Consider the following 5,320-nt stretch of genomic DNA (forward strand, 5'->3'; position numbering starts at 1 on the left):
AATCCTTCATGCTAATATTACCTGGTTCACCAAGTTAAAGGCCCTCCTAGAGTGTTTTCACTGCGAGCACTGGCCTCACCCTAAAATTTAACAAGTGCACATGTCGTGCTTCATTGTCCAATACACTGTTGACAAGTTGATAATCCTTCATGCTAATATCTCGTCCAATACACGTTGACAAGTTGATAATCCTTCATGCTAACATTGCATAGTTCACCAAGTTAAAGGCCCTCCTAGGGTGTTTCGCTGCGAGCACTCGCCTCACCTTAAAATTTGACAAGTGCACATGTCGTGCTTCATTGTCCAATACACCGTTGACAAGTTGATAATCCTTCATGCTAATATTACCTGGTTCACCAAGTTAAAGGCCCTCCTAGAGTCTTTTGCTGGGAGCACTGGCCTCACCCTGAAATTTGACAGCTGTACATGTTGTGCTCCGTCCTTTGGTACACCGCCAACATGTTGATCATCCTGCATGCTAACATTGCCTAGATCGCCAAGTTAAAGGCCCGCCTAGACTCTTTTGCCGCGAACACCAGCCCCGCCCTAAATTTTGACAACTACACATTCATCTCCATCAACACCGATGATGACAAAGCCCCGTTGTTAGCAGCTGATTCAGCCGCCATATCACAACACGGTCTTTGTTTTCCTGTTACGTGAGTGAGTGGGCACCCCTTTCATGCCTGCTCGCTCACTCCCTCCCATGATCAACAATCAAAACACGCAACTCAAAACATGCTCCTTACTCTCTGGAGATGAAACGTGAAATGGAATATGGTTTCCTTGGTAGGTAGTAGATGACATGACATTAAATTTGCCTTAAGTAAAAAACAGAAGTCCCAGTTCTTATATAGAGAGAACACTCTGGACGCAGAGTTATTGAGCTCGAGCACAAATGGACCCGTTATCTGGGCGGTTCGTTATGGCATCGGGATACGACGGGATCCACTCCATTGGCCATGTCACGTGCGCCGGTGAACCCTGGACTGTGGGCCATGTTAGTGACGGAGCTAGAACGCCGTGGACGGATCAAAGCAGAGCCGTGGCACATGACGTTATGTCCTTCCCGATCCATCGCCCAGGAAACTTCCTTTCTGGTTACCGGGACAGGCACTGAGTAAATGCAGGGATGGTGAGCTCGCTAGGGTTGTCTCCTACCTCCGCTGCCTGGATTAGTCACTTGCGGAAGCGGCGGAGCTCATCGGCGATTCTCGTGCGCGATCAGGGCCGATCGGAACGGCCAAAAATTGAGTTCCTTATGCAGGTGATTAAGAGGTGAGCAATCTGTCCAATTTTTCTGTATTTTCTGGTGCGTGATTTTGGGTGGTGCTCGCTAAGATGAAAGCCTCCGTTTCCAATCTGGGTACCTAGGACCACCGTGCTGGAAGAGGTGAACGGCAGCGATATTCTGATGCAGCCGCGATACTACCCAGTGTCGCGCCTATGGTTGAGCTGGGTGCGAATGGCCAGATCTGTACCCGCTGAAGGGGCGGCGGGTGGAGGCCGAGAAGGGTCAGAGCACTATTAGACAGATCAACCCTATAGCTCTTGGGTGGAAAAGAAGGTATGTCAGTCTGCAGAACCACAATATTTGTGCGACCAAATTATGATTATTCAGCAGATAATGTGATTTAGGCGCCCTCTGCTTGTAGAGATGGGGGCAAAAGAACTTAGGTGGACTGTCAAGTGCACTCTGGTTTGAAACAATCTGCGCATGCAAATTGTGTAAGGGAGTGGGTGCCTATGTTGGTACTGGCTGAACTGCTATGTGTGTGGCCCTGTAAATATGGATGCAGGGCAGACTCGTCTATTAGTACAAGCTTCAGAAATTCAGAACTAGAATAAGCTGGGTAGGGACATTGCATGATTTTGTGGTTTGAAGTAATTAACATGTTGCCGTTAGTGTGTGAAATCAGGAAATTGTTATTAACAAAGTTGTGCAAGGTGTGATTTGGCTATGTTGATTTTGCAGCTAAACCAAAAGTAGAATATCAGGGTACTTGCAAATGTTAGCTAGCACTGTCTGTAAAACTATCCATGATATTCATATCTCTTTGTGGGATTTTCTTGGTTGCAGAGTGAGGATAGCTACTGCTGTGTCGGGAAGGACGCCATGTCCTAACCAGACTACTGCTCTGGAGAAGGCTATCCCTGGTTTGCCAATAATCCTGGGGACAATGACATAGTGCCAACTTTGGGTAGAAGCTTTGATTATGTTATTTGAAGCCTACGACTTCTACAACTTGTATTCGTGGGAGAAACGATTTGGCATTATATACGAAAAAGGGTATGCTAAATGTGGAGAGGACAAAATGCATGTGGGAGATTGTTTGTGGTTGTGTGCTATGGAATAATCAATTTATATCTTGTTAGCATTTGACAATATTTCCTGCAGCAATTATCTCCTAAAAAATGTTCTCTCTTTGTTGTTGTTTGTTTAGACAGGGGGAGGCGGGGGTTGAGAACACTCAGTCGTGCCGTTGAGAATGCCCTGCTCTCATCAGGTTGTTGAGATCCAAGGTCAATGGCTGGTACATAGCAGAACACCGTGAGGAGCACAACCACTCCTCGTCTCCTATGTTTGGACAAAGAATACACTGACCATCGCCACAAGCACATTGATTTATACATTTGAGACCTGGTAAAATAGCATCATGGTAAGTTTCTTTGGATCCATGGAGAATGTGCCATTCACAGAAAGAGCCATAAGGAACTTGTGTGGGAAAATTAGCCGTGATCAGGCCGAGGATGATTTAAGGAAGACTATGGAAGTGTTTGCGGAGCTTGGTTCAAAGGATCAGCACTTCACATATAGCGCGGAAGCTGACAAAGAGGGGAGGATCAGCAGTCTGATGTGGGCAAATGGAATAGCCAATTGCAGTACACATTCTTTGGTGATGTCATAACCTTCGATACGACCTATAGGACAAACATGTATAATATTCCCTTTGGCTTGTTTGTCGGCATGAACAACCATTTTCAGAGCATCGTAGCATCGGTTTTGGTTCGTGATGAGAAGGTTGAAAGCTTTTTGGGTTTCAAGTGAATTTCTGAGGAGCTTGCAGCACATTGTTGGGCGGGCTGGGCAGGCCAAACTGAGATTGCCTCGTCCCGTGGGTTGGCTGTAATAGGAGCAGGTGCTGCAAAGCTGGGCGGGCCATGACCGATGTAGCCTCTCTGAAGCTCCGCTGGTGTATCTATGCTTAAAGTGGTACATTAACTTGTGTGGTTCTGTTTTACAGGGGAGACCTGTAATGAGAACTAACTTGGCCATAGAGAGACATGCTGGGAAGATATATACAAGAGCAATGTTCGAGCAATTTGGACATATTCTACATGAGTGCGATGCTTACGAGGTTGAGGAGATCAAGAAAGGGAAGCTGTACGCTATCATGCACACTGAAGCAGAAAGGAGAGAGAAATGGTGTGGGGTCTCATATAAAGTGTGCTCAGTGGAGGAGAGGAGTGTGAGTGTAGTCAATTCGCTCACATGGGAGTACTCTACAGTCATGTGCTGAAGGTATGTAATCATGAGGTGCGAATGTCCGAAACTTTCAACTTCATTTTCAGGAGGTTTGCTGATTTGATGTTGATGATAATTGCAGGTACTGGACTTCATCCGCATTAAGGAAATTCCGCAGAAGCACATAGTGAAGAGAGGCCCACGTCATCTTACGCACTACCAGAAAGATCATGCCCACAGAAATCCTTTTAGCTATGGACATTTCAATATGTATATGCATGCCATGGAGCCCTGTCCGTTTGGGTGACACAAGTGTTGAGGCTTATGACCGTCTGATTTCTCTTTTCAAGAACTGCATGGTGGAAATGCAACCTTTTGTGGAGATTAGGAATGGGCTTGGACTGGAAGACAGTATTCTGAAAACGGTGATGTTGTGAATCAAATTCAGACTGAAGGGGCACTTGTCATTGCTGGGAACAGAGGATAAAATAGCCTTGGCAACGATGATGTTAATTCAACAAATGAGTCTGGGAACAGATTGGCAGGACTTTTGCCACCGACAAAGAGGAAGGAGATGGGCAGGCCTGCGACCAGCAGTAGGAAGTGCCTTATGAAGGGTTGAGGAAGAGGACCATGTTTTGCACTACTTGCCGGCAACAGGGAAACAAAAAGACTACGTACCCAAACCGCGGAGATGTGCCATAGCAGGCTAGAAGACCGCCCGATGCAAGAACTGTGGAGTCGAAGGCCACCGGTAGAACAATTGCAACAAAGCAGCGGAGCTATGTCTGAAAGAGAGTTGACTGAAAAAGTAGGGATGTACCTGGGACAATACCTGCATGGTTAGGATAAATGGTTTATGTGTATGACAATTTGCAGATAATGCAGACTGTTTGTTGTAGCTTGTGTCCTCATGCTGAAGCTGCAAATTTCCTTTGCGTGTGTTGATACAAGTGTGTCTGAATGTATTTCTTTGATACTTCCTGAGTGGAACTAGTCTGAATAAATAGATTGTGGTTCGAATAAACTGTACTGAATCTGTTGTGAGTTGGTCTGGGTTTTGATCTGGGAATTATGATGTGGGTGGGCGTTGATTGTTCTACCTCCAGAATTATGTTTTTGGTACTGTCTTAGAGTTTGTTGGGTAAATTGAAAGATTGTACTTGTAGCTGAATGGTTCCAACAGTTCATTGCAAATTGCATTCATAGCTGTCTGCAGACAGGTGTCTACTCCAAAATTCTGGTGCGGCAGACAAGGCATATGCACGAGTTCAAATTTTGAATGACATGAGCTGAAAAAATTGATGCCTACGTATGGATAAGCATTGGGAGAAGGAGAACTGAACGTATTGGCCCCTCAATTTTATTTTATTTTGACATGTTGGCCCCTCAATTCATGTATTCAACAGTCTATTTATTCTTTTGAGACAATTCAGCAGTTTAGATCCGGTCAGTGCAACGGTTGGGAACAATAAATGGGCTCCAACGTCGCCGTTCGTCCAGCATCTCGGATTTGGCGGCCCATAATTTGTGCTTCCGTCAGAGCGGTAACAACGTGACTGACGGCGTCGTCTGTGACGTGGGTCATCAACCCTGGTAAAGAAAAGAATACTTGGGCCTTCACGTGATGGGTCCATGATCTCGAGGAGAGCGAACGGGGATGATTCTGCGAGCATATGTGCTCGAGCACAGAACAGGACTTTCGGAACACTCTGGCTTTCTTTTGACAGTGAGAACACTCTGACTTAGAAGGACACGAAGTAAATAAAAGAATTTAAATCGGGGAAAGACATGAAGTCAAGCCATGGCGGCTAACCCGTTCGTCACCGACTCACCGTGACAAACACAAAACTC

At 45.8% G+C, this 5,320-nt stretch overlaps 1 long non-coding RNA gene across 1 annotated transcript; it reads left to right on the forward strand.

Annotated features, from left to right (window-relative positions):
- The first annotated feature begins 2,934 nt into the window (after window positions 1-2,934).
- On the forward strand, window positions 2,935-4,535 carry LOC123180849 (uncharacterized). Its single transcript, XR_006491327.1, has 2 exons — window positions 2,935-3,523; window positions 3,609-4,535. It is a non-coding gene; the product is annotated as an uncharacterized lncRNA (long non-coding RNA).
- The last annotated feature ends 785 nt before the right edge of the window (window positions 4,536-5,320 follow it).

Source organism: Triticum aestivum, chromosome 1A (assembly GCF_018294505.1).
Source record: "Triticum aestivum cultivar Chinese Spring chromosome 1A, IWGSC CS RefSeq v2.1, whole genome shotgun sequence".
In the NCBI taxonomy this organism is placed as follows: domain Eukaryota; kingdom Viridiplantae; phylum Streptophyta; class Magnoliopsida; order Poales; family Poaceae; genus Triticum; species Triticum aestivum.